The following is a 15,003-nucleotide window of genomic DNA, read 5'->3' on the forward strand; positions in this document are numbered from 1 at the left end:
GGGTAAATAAATGTGTGTGGGGGGCGTAGATTTCCTCCGTTTAGGTGCTGCATTGGCGCAAGCTTTTCTGATGTGGTTGCATCAAGGTAATAAATGATCTAACCAGCAAAGATGTAGGGAACTTGCACGTACCTTTGATGCTTGGGGTTAAGCTCACTGTTGGTGATACGTGATGGCTTTGGGGATCCATCTCCCCTCGTCCTTTTTTTCCTCCTCTGTTAAGAACAAAAATTAGTGGCCAAGTGGCACTTATATCAGAGTGATCCTCTGTTGCGGGGGGAGAGGAGAGGGGAAAGACAGATGCTGTGTGATTGCCTTCCTTGGAGAGCTGGTGTGTGACAGGGAGGGAGGGCTTGCTCTCTTAGGTTGGGCAGACTGTCCTCTGTTGTTCAATATGTACTTTTATATGAGCCTGTATACACTCTTGGAATAAGTGTTTTTTTTTTCTGCTCGGTCAGTTGTTTATCATGGAATTACTTTTTATGCCTTTAATTGTGGCATCAATCACACAATGAGTAATTTCCTTTGCAGGTGCCACTCTATAAAGTTTACTGTGGACCTGATCCCACACTTCTGTTGACTTTTGGAGGTTATAACCAGATGCATTCCTCGCTGCCTCTCCGTGCAACCCTGACGCCAATGTTTGAATTCTTTTTTTTTTTCATGAAATAGCTGAAAGTATGAGGCACTGAGGACCATAGGACATGTTTGGGTTTTTTTTTTGGAGGATTGTATTAAAAAATACCAAAGTATGGCATAATCCTGGCAGTGCTCATTACTGTAAGTAGTCATTAAGTGCAGCGGGGCCTTGGGGGACTCTGTTGTGCTTGCAGGCTTGAGTTCCTTTTTGCTTCAGGAAAATGAAAGTGATATTAACTGCACTGATTGAATTTACTGCGGTGCGTCACCTGACAGGAGACTCCTATTGCAAAATGCTGGGGGGCAGCTCATGTGGTACGTTAGCTCATAAATGCCGTTTCCATGTCCTGTGAGGACTTGCAGAAAAAACAGGCAATTGGCTTGTGGCCTTAAAGAAACATTTGGATTAGCGCGGAGGTGATTGCGTGGTCATTGTCTGTCTGAAGCAGTGGCTGTTTATCTGCCAGCAGCTGATAAGAACTGACTTGGAGTGAAAAGCTTGGAGCAGTCGTTTGGTCAGACCAGATGGAGAGCAGTGGCTCATAGGACCATTGCTCAGTCTGACCGAGTCTCAGTCAGGGAAGTGAAGGATGGGATTCCTCTGTTAAGCAATGGGAGCTCGGCCCTTGCTGCTCTGTTTTCACACTGGGTGAAGATGCAAACTTTGCAGTTCTGCTGTGATGTTGATCAGAACTGTTTCTGCCGCACATCCTGAGATATTTAAATACAAAGCTTCTTGTGGGTCAGGTTTTGACGTGATTTTGACAAGCCCTGAACTCCCTTTGGTGTTTGTTCTGGGCAGTTTGCTATTTGGGAACTGGAAGGGCGGAGTTCTGCCGTGTGTGATTGCTTCCAGTAAACTTTCACCTGCTTGCTTTCCTGCTTATCTGATGCGGTCTCAAAAAAAAAAAAAGAAAAGAAAAGAAAAAAAAGACAGAAGAGCTCAGACAGAAACACTTCACCTGGTTATCTCCAAGTGTTGCAAAATACCTGCAAATCATCTGCTAGGATAAGCTGCCAGTTAACTGAAAAATGTGTCTTTGGAGCAGCCATTAACCTCTCAACCCAGACAGACACAAAGTCCTGCCCCGCTCACAGCTGCTGCTCCGGTCAGGGCAGAATGTGAGCTCTTTATGAACTTGGGGAATGTGATCTATATACAGGTCGGAAGTAGCTGTGCTGCTATAAAAACCTGGCTGCCACCCAGTGCTGCCTTCTGCCATTGGGGTGAGCGTGTGGGGCTGAGAAGCTGCTGAACTCCGTCACTGTGGGACTTTGAGACTTAAGCTAAAACCCGTGTCCTTTTATTTGCTTTGGGAATCGTTTGGAGAAGCGTGGGAATCCTGTCCTTCTGCACTTAAACAAAACTCGGGGAATCGTGAGGAGCCAGCAGACTGAGATAACTGGTTTTACAAAGCCTGAGAGTGGCACAGCTCTTCACACTTTACCTAAAGAGAAGGAATCCCTCAGCACTGCGTGGGGTTGTGGGCAGCCCGCAGGGGTCTGTGCGTGCAGCTCTGCCCCTGCCCAGTGCTGTGGGACCTGCTTGGCCATGCCCTGCAGCTGTGAGGAGGAGAGCGGGGAGGAACGTGGCTGGTGGGGCCCGTGGGCGGGCAGGCATTATTAGCATCTTGGAGCACTAGAGCAGCTTTTGAAGTCAGCCTCTTTTGAAGTGAATCTCTCTGGGTGCCCCTCTGCCGTGCCCACAGAGTGAACAAACCAGCCCTGCTGCGGGAAGCTAGGCCAGGTGCGCTCCAGGGGTGCCCCGGGTGCTCACAGGCTTTGCCTGCAGTTGTGTTTCATAGCGATGCGTCTCTGAGTGCCTCGTTTTAGGTACTCTTTGCCCTGAAAGCTGGTACTCGTGCTGCAGGTGTGGGGTCACTCAGAAGGAAGTGTTTTTTTTCTCTGTCACGTTCAAGGCTTTCCTGTAGAAAGGCAGAGCTTGGCCCTTTGTTCCCATGCCCACGTGTAGCACCATGAGGTCTGTGCTGTTTTAGCAGCTGAGACCCTTCTACAATCTTGCCCTTGCTTTCCAGGGCTCCAGCATTTTAGTCTGGGTTCTCATACTAGGTGTTAGTTGACAGCTGGCCAAACATGAGCCAGCAGTGTACTCAGGTGGCTAAGAATGCCAATGGCATCCTGGCTTCTATCAGAAATACTACAGCCAGCTGGAGCAGGGAGCTGATCGTCTCTATGTGCTCAGCTCTGGTGGGGTTGTACCTTCAGTACTTCAGTTCTGGGCCTTCTCTATAAAGAAAGACATGGAGGCCCTGGAGTGAAGGGCAACAAAGCTGTGAGGGGTCTGGAGCATAGGTGTGATGGGAAGCGGCTGAGGGAGCTAGGGTGGTTCAGTCTGGACATCAGGAGGCTCTGGAGAGACTTTACTGCCCTCTAAAGCTCCCTGAAGAGCCACTGTGGCGAGGTGGGGTTCAGCCTCTGCTCCCAGGTAACAGTGACACTGTGAGAGGGAATGGCCTCTAGTTGCACCAGGGGTGGTTCAGGTTGGACATTAGGAACAATTTCTTCTCAGGAGGAGTGGAGAGGCACTGGCACAGGCTGCCCAGGGAGGTGGTGGAGTCACTGTCCATGGAGGTGTTCATGAACGTGTGGGTGTGGTAGTGAGGGATGTTGTTAGTGAGCGTGGTGGGGATAAGCTGATGGTTGGACTGGATGATCTCAGAGGTCTTTTCCAACCTTAACGATTCCTTGATTCTATGAATAGGTCAGTCTGTTACTTCTTACTGTTGTAAAATATGTTTTAAATTGATAGGATTATTTAAAATGACAACTTTTGGTTCGCCGTTGAAAAGAATGTCAAGTTTATTCTGGATCCTTTGGGATTTTTCTGGTTTAAAAAGGGACTGACTATTGCTCCAGCCCCAAGATGTTGTCATGTATGAGGCGTTGCACCACGGTCCCTGGTGCCCTGGAGGAAGGCTGGGTGCTGGCCTCAGCTGAGCACAGGTGCTGCACGAGGTCACTTGTGCATGTCATTGCAAACTGCCTGCACCTGCCTGGCCCTCCCTGCCACAGCAGCCCCGCTTGTCACAGCGACAGCTCACCCCGGGCACCACAGAGGTGTGTGCTCGCTCCTCTAGGAACAGAGCAGACAGACTGTGTGCCTCAAATGTAAAGTCATGCCTTATGTCGTTTTGGGAAGGCAGTGCTCTGGCTCTGTACTTTGCCGTGGGCTGGTTTCCCTAGTGAGGGGTAGGCACGCTAAAGCGTTCCTTTACATTCCTTTGACTTCAAACCTCCAGTGGCATTCAGTGACGTTATTGACTATCAGCAAATACAAATCAGGATAGAGCTCCTTCATGTTGCAATAAACATTTGCTGTTTTTATCTTGAGCACTTGTTAAAGGATCTTTATTATTATTGTAATTTAAAAGCCATTACGCTAAAGCTCCTGAGTCTCCAGCTCCATGCTTCTCCATACAAATGTAAGAGAAGGCATTACACTTGGTTTAACCCTTGGGACAAACGCAAGGCCGTGGCTGTGCCTAAGGTAGGGCACTGGGGAACAGGGGCTTTCAGGTTCCCTCCCACACCCCAGCACACTCCTACCTGCAGGTATGGGGTGGGGGCATCACTGCTCACTCTGTCCTCCTGCTCCCATAGTTATGAGGCCGTGCCTCCACCACCTGTGGCTTGTGGGGCTGCTGAGACCATTTTGGGGGTGCAGTAGGTAGAGCAAGGAAATATCTCTAGTGAGACTGCAAGACCAGCACTGCTTTCAGGTATTGAGGAGGAGGGACTGGCACCCGAACCGCTCTCTGCGTCCTTCCCTTGCCACCGGGGAGGTAAATTCCTGCAGCCTTAAATAAGCCATACAATTACAGGATTATAGGAATGAAAGGATGCTCCCTCCTCCCTCCCTGCACCTTCCCCGCGGGTGAGGTGCGGGTTTCCTCCTGAGCCTATTCCCTGACAAAACGGGGCTTTGCTTTTCCCTGCGCTGATGTTCCATGTGCACACCCAGCACGGGAGCAGCAGCTGGGAGGGGAGCACCGAGTGACCTCCCTGGGTGCACAGGGTGTCAGACCTGGCCGTCACTTTGTGTATTACATGGGAAATAATGGTTAGCAGCCTTTGTGCTGTGCTTTTGACCGCATACCTTTGTTCTCCTAAATCAGTGACTGCAAAGTAGTGGCCATCCTTTTGAAGTGAGGGGAGCTCCCATGCTGCTCTTGCTACCGAAATCCTTCCTTATCTAAAACGCAGCTCAGTTACACAGAGACAGCTGCCCCTCCAGCCCGCAGGTATGCGAGTTGCCCCCCTGCTCTGTCTAATCTGTTCCAGCTGATAAAAAGCTGCTGCTTTCGTATGTGTTTCCTTCCACTTCATTCCTGGCTTTCATAGGAGTGGTGTATTTTTGTTTCGAAGGACAGGAAAACATCTATGGCTGCGAGAGCAAAAATATTTAATGGAAGACTGACTGACAAAATAACTTTCGACTGAGATAAAAGGTATCTTCTGCAGGTAAACAAACAGAATAATGGAATATACAGTGGCATTAGTTGGAGAGAGAAGTGATTTCATTGCTAAAATCATGATTTCCAGATGTAAAAAAGTGTTTACCACAGCATACTTGAGGAATTAAATGAGGTGTTTTATCTCACTGAAAAGTTATTTTGCACGTCAACTTCTCAGAAAATGCTGCTCTGAAAATAGCTATCACTGTGTTTGTTTTCTCCCTCTCTGTGTGTGCAGTATGTGTCCATTTTTGTTTCATAGTGTTTGCAAGGTCTCCCTACCTTAGCAGATCTCAGTGGCTAAGGCACAACCAGAAGGCACTCCTGAACCTCAGCCTGTATCAGTATGAGCAGTTGCAGTCAGCTCCTGGAGAGGAAAACAAAACAAAACAAGCCCCTACACTCATGTCTAAGGAGCAGTCTGAGAATTTGGCTTGTAGCAATGTTTCAGCTATCCCTGAAAAGTGGCACAATACACATATATGTAAGCTAGGATAAAATACCTATTTTCTGTAGGTAGGAAACAGGTTGATGGAGTCACACTGAGGGGCGTGGCTCAGTGGGTACGGTGGGGGATGGGTTGATGGTTAGACTAAATGATCTCAATGGTGTATTCCAACCTTAGTGATTCTGTGATTCTAATGAGGCCCGGGTCCATCTGGGGACTGACAGCTCAATCTGAGGCCAGATGGGTGTGGGGTGACCCAGCCATGGCAGGAGGGATGCCCCTGCATGATGCCCAAAGGGTTTGGGGCAGCTTGAACTGCTCTGCTCATTCAGTAATGCAGTATTAAATACTGAAAATCCAAGTGTTAGTGTTTGTAATGTCTCCTGGGTGAGCTGTTGGTTTGTGTTGGTTGAGAAGTGGTTTAATGAGGTTTTGGGGTTTTGCTCAGCACACTGGTGGTTTTATTGAGTATTTTATTGCCTAAACGTGGATGCTCTTCCCGGTATTTTGTGGGAAAGGGGGAGATCAGCAAAGAGAAGGTGTGAGCAGAATGTGACTGAAGATGAGGGAGGAAGAGAAATCTAATAGGATTTACTTGATAACAAATCTCAAGAGATAGAAATTTAACTGAGAGAACTATGATGAAGGTAACTGGAAAACTTCTTTTTCCCTATTTTCAAGTGATTTGCAAATTCAGATATAGTTCTAATAATTTTTCCTTGGCTTGGTATTGGAGTTGTTTTTTATTTCTGCATTACTTCTTAAGCTTCAGGGTTTGTTCATGAATTGGTCTCCTTTCTGTATTCCCTTGTTGTGATTTACTTTCCTCTTAGAAATCATCAAAGTACTTTTCCTTCTTGTGACTAACACTTGTAGATTGGAAGGAATTCCCTTTTGCTCTCTTCTGGTCTCACTTTTTCTTTGCAGTTAGGGATTGTTTCAGGGCCAGGTTGTGGAGCCTGTGCAAACAAACATTGAATTGTGAAGGGCAATGACAAAAGAACCTCTTGTTTCAGATAAAGGGGCAGTTTGCTAGGTTTGGATATTGGGATGACTGTAAACATGCACTAGAAGTAGTCATGGGGAAAGCAGGTGACGTGGAGCAGTGGCATTTTATACTTCATTATCTCCAGCATCCCAAGCACTACCTGAGGAAGTAGTTGGCTGCTGATAATGTGTATAGTTTTACACTTGCTCTTTGAATGGTCTGTTCTCCTTCAGCACAGATTCTCAATGACTTGAAATTCCCTTTCGTAGCTGACTCCCACCGTTGAGCTGAATGGCTTTTCTCAGTGTTTACATTCGCAGTGGTGCATCAGACAAGGCACGACCAAGAATCATAATGCTGAGTTCAGGGTGATGTTTGGTGAAGGCAAATAGCACGTTCACCACCTGTTGGGACAGGGCTTTCTACTGAGACTCGGAGGGGAGCCCAGGCTTCCTCTCCCTTCCAACGCTGGTGCCAGAGCACAGCCCCCCGGCAGGGCTGGGGACGCTCCTTTTGTTCTCTGCTTCCTTCTTGGGCTGTGCTGCATGTCTGCCCACACTTTGCAGCCGTTGGGCTGTCTCCAGTGTTTTGGCTGATGGATGCTCAGGGTTCACGGGCTTGGGGGTGTGTGATAACATGCAGCACCTATGAGTGTGTTTGTATTGCAGCCAGATGTGAAGCAGCTGCACAGATGGGCATATCGGAGCTCGCTTCCTTCCAGTTACTTCCAGTATAGCAGAATGATGTCACTGAACCCCTCAATTCCCACCTTCTGGACAGGGCACAAAAAATGTGATGCCAAAACCTCTTCTAAGCCTACATGTTATAAACACCTTTTCAATATTTAGAAGCGTAGGCAACTCTAGCTGTAACGCTCATCCATAGAAGATAAGCAAGGGGAGAATCAAATGTCAGATGCAGCACACGACCCATACGCACTCCATCCCTTCTCCCCCACTTTTATAAGCCCTCAGGATTTTGAGAGCCAGTTGGTGGGGTCAGGCTTGTGGTATTTGAATGCTTGGGATAAAGTAATTTGTGCTTAATTCAGTATTGCCTAACTTAGAGGATTTGGGCAACTCTCTTGGCTTCCTTTGGCATATAGACTTGAATTTCCAAAAATATCCATGGAGAGACACCAGGAAATGTAGGAGGATTAAAACAGCTGAAAGTATTCAGATCAGACCTAATGAGCCTTGTTGGCAATTGTTCATGGTTTAATTATTCTGCTCCGGTTTCTGGGAGGATTGGTGATGTTTTTAGGCAGAATAGTACTAAACCTACTCTGACATCTACTTTAGCATTTAAGAAACAAGTATGCCACTGCAGTCCTTTGTGATTAATGGGCTTTTTTTGTTTTCTGCTCCTTTTTTTTTTTTAAGACCACTTTGCCAAAAGATTGCATAAAGCGAGTACAGAATGAGTTGACAAGGGACTCAGTTCTTCATAGCTGTGTTCGCAGTAGTTGTCTGCTCGAAAGAAACAATGTCTAAGACCCGATTAAATTCAGTTTTGCCACTCTGTGTTCCTGTGACAAGTAACAGTTTTACTGTCTTTTTTTCCCTGATGCAGATCTTTTTCCAGTGTGGAAAAACACAGAACTATTTATAGGTGTAACGCAGGTTTCCAAGAGGGGTGGGATATAATCTTCATGGAAAAAAATTGGCATCTGTCATTCAGCAGTTTCATGTTTGGTGAGGATTTGTCTCACATGGTTGTTCATAAGGCATGGCTGCATACATTTAGATTTGGATTCCATCATGACTTGTTGATTTTGTTGGATTGAAAAAGAGTAATGAAAGGCAGAGCTTGATTTGTGTGGTCAGATTTAAGACCCTTTGCACATCTCTAAGTGAAGGATGTATAGGTCCCAGCCATGATTTGCCAATAGGAGTGAGGGCTGACAGATGGAGATGCATATGTCATCCCCAGTTAAAGAGGGAACGCCGATTACTGGGGTTGGCTTGGGCTAATTGTCTTGTTGTTAGATGGGAAAGCTCAGTGGGTGAACCCACTCTGTCCATGTGTGCCAGGAAGGAAGGATTAGTTTTCTTTTATAGGGGTGACTGTACTGAGTTCTGTGGCAGCAAACTTCCCCTATTTACAGGCTTAGCAGACTAGATAGAAAGCACGGAGGGAGACTGTCACTTGCGAGCAGGAAAATTTGCTCAGAGGAGCTGTGGTGCCCCATCCCTGCAGGTGCCCAAGGCCGGGTTGGATGGGGCCCTGGGCAGCCTGAGCTGGTGGGGGCAGCTAACACACAACAGGTGTTGGGGCTGGGTGGGCTTTAAGGTCTCTTCCAACCTAAGCCATTCTGTGATTCTATTAAATGTTTTGCCATGAGTAAAATTAGGATGTACTTTATATGTTTTGAGGTGTTAGGATATATGAAGGAAAAGTATGTTTCTATGGGAATTTGACATTCAACAAAGAAATAAAATCCTAAAATACTTCAAAAAGGTGATCTTTGCACTTGAAGAAAGAAACATTGAAAAAAAAAAACAGTTTGCTGAAGTGAAAGGAAGACTTCTGGACTTTGTTTCAACAAGGAGTTAATGCCACTAAGCTGCAACTGCCTTCATATTTATTCCACTATTTACATTTGCCAAGCACACAAAAAAAGCAGATAAATGAAATGGTAAACCTGTAATACATCCTAAGGGGACCACATGATGAACGTAGACATGTTATGCTTATCGAATACAAAGAAAAGTAGTCTGTTTTCAACACCATTGCCAAACAAGCGATGGATGCTACATTCCTCAGAACTCCAGCACATTTGGAAGTGACACATCTGGTCAAACTATTTCAACACTTTTTGAAGGAAGGAGAAAGAGAGGCCATTATTATAATAATGTTTGTCAGCAATGCACCACTTTCGTAGTGTGGAGTTTGTGATTTCAGAGAGAAGCGAAACCATCTGGACCCTGAAAAAGTGGGTGAGGCAGGGACTATGCCATCAAATTTAGTGTCACAGGCACTAGCTGTTGGATTTCTGTTTCTCTGTCTGAATTTAGTTCAAATCATGTGAAAGTCGTCACATATTAACTAGGCACATGCCTTGTTTATTTTGGCAGTGTGTGCTTGCCAGCCTCTGTACACTACTGGCTGGGAAGAATTGTTTGGCACCTTCTGCTGCTCAGGTCCCGTGGAGAACTCACCTATCTAACCATTACAGGCCGCAGCACCTCGCACTGAGGTGTCTGCTCTCTGCTGCAGTATCCTTATTTAGGTAGTCAAGTGTCCTATGAAGTGGGAGCACGTGAAATGCCATCCTGCTACAGCCCGGGCACTTCACTCACCACGCTGATCGGGACACTTAGCGAGGGCAGAGATGGGCTGGGCTCCAGCCCTTGATCTCAGAGCTCTTGCTGTGCTATGCATTAAAGAGGAACCGAATAAGATAGAGAGACAGTTGTGGGCCTCACATTTCCCATCTCCTGGGCAAGTGCCAAAAGCTTCAGGGCTGTGCTGACACCCACAGTGCACGGCAGAGGAGTTTTCCTGGCTCACTCTTTGCAGTTGGGCACCAGTGATGGCAGTCTGGCTCTGACCTGAAGGTTCTCTTTTGGCTGTCATAGAAGCGGGATTGTCAGTTGTTCAGGCCATGTCAGGGCTAGGTCAGCTCTGGCTGTAGCTGGGGACGTGACTCTTCCCCCTGGGAACGCAGTGGCAGAATAAACAAAAACTCTGGGGATTTTCTCCTGTTGATCACAGCTCATTTGTTTGTCTTCTGGCTTTAGTTATTCCTAAATGCTTCCTCAGACTTGCTTCGAGGTAAAGCCCCCGGAAAGACTAACGGGTCAGTTATGGAAGCGTGTGTGGGATCAGACTTAAATTACGCCACAGAATATCCAGAGTTGGATGCATCTTTACCTCCTCTTAAAGCCTCTTTCTCACTGCAGTTTGCTGCGATGATAGACTTGCTGGTAATTACCAGCATGTTCCTGCTTGTTGCTTGGATGCTGTGGCTTTCCATGGATGGTATAGCTAGCTGACACTGCCATGACAGACACAGTAGAGATCTCATGGCACTGATGACTCTGTTGAACTAACCCATTGGTTTGCTTGTTTTCTTTCCACATGCGGGGTGTGTACTTCTGATGTTGGCCTCCTTTTATTGATGTGGGACAATTTAGCAGTGTGTGCTCCACACAATGAGCACTCCATCTGGCAGATAATTGCCTGCGAGCTTAAATCCCTTCTTAACTTCAGTTTCCTCTGATCACAAAACCTGCTGATGCATTCTGGTTGGCTTAGCAGGCTGCTTGGAAAATGATTTGTTGAGAGTTGAAGTGATGAGGGCAAATTTTTGTGTGTTTTTACAATATTAGGTGAGATGAGTTAACTTTTTTTTTTTAATGTAGTAAGTCACCTAACATTATTAGCTTTGTTAATTAACTAATATCTAACATTATGAGCGTTACACGTGAGGTGGTGGTGCCATGGAGGTTTTGCTTCCTGACACTCGCAGCTGACTCTTTCAAGCTTCAGCTCCCTTACAGCTCAGCTAAGAGTGATGCTGGGACTTGGTTCAGCTTTAAAAGGCTTTAAACTAGGAAATTCCTATTTACTACCAGCAGCACTGATGGATATGTCCCATTAGTAGCAATGAAATCTAGTGAGAACTGAGAGGTGAGAACATTTTTTTATATTGCGTGCAGTGAACTTGTTTTAGATGAGTGAGCTTTATGAACTGCAGTTGCTTTTTAAATCCATCCTTGCCAAATGACTGGGAATTTTTTAAGCTGAGATGGCTGATTCACTCCTTGGCTCAAGAACGTGCGTCACGCTGCTCTGAAACGAGGTGCTGAGATGATCAGATAAAATTACCCAAATCCTTCAGAGCGGGGGGTGAAATTTAGCATCAATCCTTTGTTTTCTGCGGGAAATCCTCCAGAAGAGGCAGTTTCACCTGCTTGGATGTGGTATGGTGACTCCCTCCTTTATGCTTTCTCCTTCCCTCCTTATCAGACTCAAGATGTCGCAAGATCCTGTTGCTCTTTTCAGGGCCTAAAGGGAAATCAAGTGACAGCTTTGGCTGGTTGGAAAGCTTTCCCCCAGGCCTGGTTATGCTGCGTAGTCAGACTGAAAACTATCCCTTGGGTTAAACAACTTTATTCATGCTCCGTGCATCCCAAACTGATCATATAGGATGAGGTTTTGCTGGGTTAGCACTGCATAAAGTTGTGATATTGGGTGTTCTCAGGGATTTCAGTGAAGTTGTATAAATATCTAACTATAAGAAAAGACTAATTAAATTTCATTCCTGAGATGATATTGAGTTGTACAAAAGTCTTAGTGAAATTCATAATGTTGTTTTTTGAACTGCGTTACTCATATTGCGTGATGTTGCCCAATACCCAGGAAGACGTATTTGCTCATTCTCCAAGCAGATCTCCATCAAGGTCACTGCTTCCCTCCATGTGCTCGGCAGAGAGCTCAGCCTGATGATTTCATTTCAGTGCCATGAGCCTGGGCTTACCTTTCCAGTGCTCCAGGGCAGCTATGCCAGTGCCTCACTGCCATCATAAGACAGAATTCCTTATGTCTTAGAGGTTAGTCCCATAACACAGGTGGTTTTGCTGTATAGCATCACCTGTATCCTCATGGAGTGGTGGGAGAGGCAGCGGGGCACCAGCACGCAGCCAGGGCTGTTGCTGCTCTAGCAAATGAGATGTTGACCCATTAGTGCTTCAGGGTGACATTTCACTTGTAGAAAGCACAGTAGTTAATAATTCCATGCTAACAAACTGCCACTGCTTCTGTTCCTTGTTAGACATCTTAATTAATTTCTTTCCCAATTCTGTTCTTTGGCGTTTTGTGGCGTTTAATTTTCTCTTTGATAATTTAATAGTTGTATTGAAACATATTAGTCTCTGTGAAATGGCATTTTTCAACACCTCTTCCGTTGCATTCGCGTGTTGCTGCTTGTTTAGAGGCAATGCCAATATATTAAAAAGTAATACATTGCTTCATGCCTATGATATGCCCTGATGACACTGCCTTCCCCTTGGAGATGCAGTCCTCCTCCTGCTTAGCTGGTTTTCTGAGTGTTTCCTTCTTAGGTCTAGGCCCTGCCATGCATGTCACCCTCCTCTGAAGTCACAGTCCCATCAGAAAGAAGGGGACCACCTCCCAGACACAAGTGTGACCCCGGCAGCAAAGATCTGCATTGTGAGCGCATTCACTTTTATTTTTAAAACCATGAGAATTTGGGAGGGAGTGAGATTCCCAGTTGGTAGATGTGTCTCCCTAGAAGTGACCCAGGAAAAGACTGCTGGCAGTCCCTCGTGGTCAGACTGAATCTTCTTTATGCTGTGCATTCCAGATGAGGAAAGGGAGAATAACTATCAAGCGCTGGCACAGAAAATGATTCCATTTAATGAAACTACTTTTAGGTAACCTATTTTTCTTGTTTGACCTGTTTATGTGTTTGAGTTGGGGAAAGCAGCAACAGAACATCAAAACTCATTGATGTATGGGTTTTCTGCTACAGAGGTTAAGTGGAATGGTTTTATTAAAGAAAGAGAAGTGATAGCTGTTTGCTGTACAGGGTGCTGCTAATGTCTCATGTCTGTGCTGTTCTTAGAGTTCCCATTCAAGAAAAGTTAATGTGTTCTGTAAAGAGGATCAGTTGGGGAACAGAGATTTTGTTTCATGTATGGTGGAAGACTGCATCTTCTGTTTCACCGAATGAAAGAGGAGGAGGACTGTGATCACTTCCTGCCTCTCAGAGTTGCATATGGAAAGCAAAGTTAGCAGCAGGGGAGTTTAAAGGGAAAAAAACTGTGAGTAAGCTGAGTGAATAAATTGAGGTGGGATGTTAGAAGGTAGTTTGAAACCTTTAGGGAAGCAGCGTTCTGGAACAATCTCTGTGAAGAGATCCAAGGAAGTGTAGCTGGGCTTAAGATGAAGCTTGATAAATTAATGACTGCTTGATAGCTTATGAGTAATATTACATGTATACAACACACTTCCTTGAGAAGCTTTCTTGAATAGAAAATTGAAGTTGGTGATGGGAAGATTCTTTCTCATTCTCTTTTTGCTGCAGAAATTAAACACACGTTAACAGATTGCAAATGCATTAGCCCTTTGAACTGCCTGAGCTTGTCTGGCTTCTTGTGTGTTGATAACAGCATTACTGTCTTCTTCTAAACTTGGTATCAGAAGAAGATAGAGAATCCACAAGGCAGCATGGTTCAGCAGGTGAGTTATTGGACCTGGAGGTTACTCACAAATGCCACAGGCTGCAAGTCGTAGCAGATCTGAGACAGTATTGCTTCTGGCTGCTTCAGTCCGACCCTTCGCAGCATCTGTGTTGTGCTGAGCTCTTTCCGTGCACCAAGTTAGTAAAGTGGCAGTCTACCCTTTAGCATGAAGAGGCAGCTCAGTGCATCAAACAAGTGTCAGAGAGGGTGCAAGGGAGAAAGAAAGTTGATAAAAAGCCAGGTTACCAAAAAAAGCCAAACAGAACAAAAGCAGGCAGTAATAAGGTGGTTTGCTTTACCCTTGACTCTGTGCTGCTTGTTAGAGGAGTCTGTGTGTGTTTGACCGTGCTACTATTTCATCACTTCTGGAAGGTAGAAATCCCTGGGAAGTCCTCAACATATGGAAATGGTATGCTGTCCCTCCCTTAGCCCTGTGTGACTACACTGCCTCAGACTAAGGGAGGGTTTGCTCCAGTGCTCCTTGCACAATGGTCAGCCCCTTTTGCACGTAGGTAAGTGTGTCAGCTCACATGGTTCTTCTGTGGGTACAAAACTCCTGGGTTTCATTTGTGTGGAATTCTGCCATCCCTACAGCTTGAACCTACTGCAGATTTTGTGATGTGAAATGTGTTTTTATTGCTGACATCTGAACCACAGGAGATTCAGTGAGCACATTTGGAAGCACACGGAGTATGAGAAAATATTGTTATAAATGAATGTCAAAATGAAGAGCTGGATTCATTTAGTTCTTAATTCCCCATAGATTAGCACCATTCAAGGTTTGCTTATTTAGAATTTTGTTGATGACCAATTTTAGGTTAAAAAGGAAAGAGATTCCATGCTAACAAAGATTTTGCATTGAGAATATGAATAGGTTAGTGTGCTCTAGCTCAGTCCTTTGCATTATCTAGGCACTACTGTAACTGATAAGTGCATGCTGATAACCCTGTTAATATTTCAAGGACTCTTTGCAACTATAGGGGAGCAGTAGGTAGCTATCACATTCCTTTGCACTGCAGGACAGGTTTCTTATTTGCTATCTTAATGACATTATATGCATGCAGCTCTTTTCAAGCCGCACTCACCTTGTCTCACGGCAGCTCCTTGGCACACAGCCTCAGGAACTCTTTAAGATGCTTCTTAGTCACAGAGCTGGGCTTGCTGCCTGCCCTGGTGTGGCTGGGATTTGGATTGCAAATTCCTGATCTGAACAAAGAGGGGGAATATAAAAGGCTGGTCTCT

At 45.6% G+C, this 15,003-nt stretch overlaps 1 protein-coding gene across 1 annotated transcript in view; it reads left to right on the forward strand.

Moving 5' to 3' along the window:
- Positions 1–15,003, forward strand: part of CELSR1 (cadherin EGF LAG seven-pass G-type receptor 1) — a 155,482-nt gene that overhangs the window by 3,391 nt on the left and 137,088 nt on the right. The gene's annotated exons all lie outside the window — the stretch shown is intronic.

This window comes from Cyrtonyx montezumae, unplaced genomic scaffold, assembly GCF_038088225.1.
Source record: "Cyrtonyx montezumae isolate F1298 unplaced genomic scaffold, pur_monq_1.0 scaffold_3, whole genome shotgun sequence".
Taxonomy (NCBI): Eukaryota; Metazoa; Chordata; class Aves; order Galliformes; family Odontophoridae; genus Cyrtonyx; species Cyrtonyx montezumae.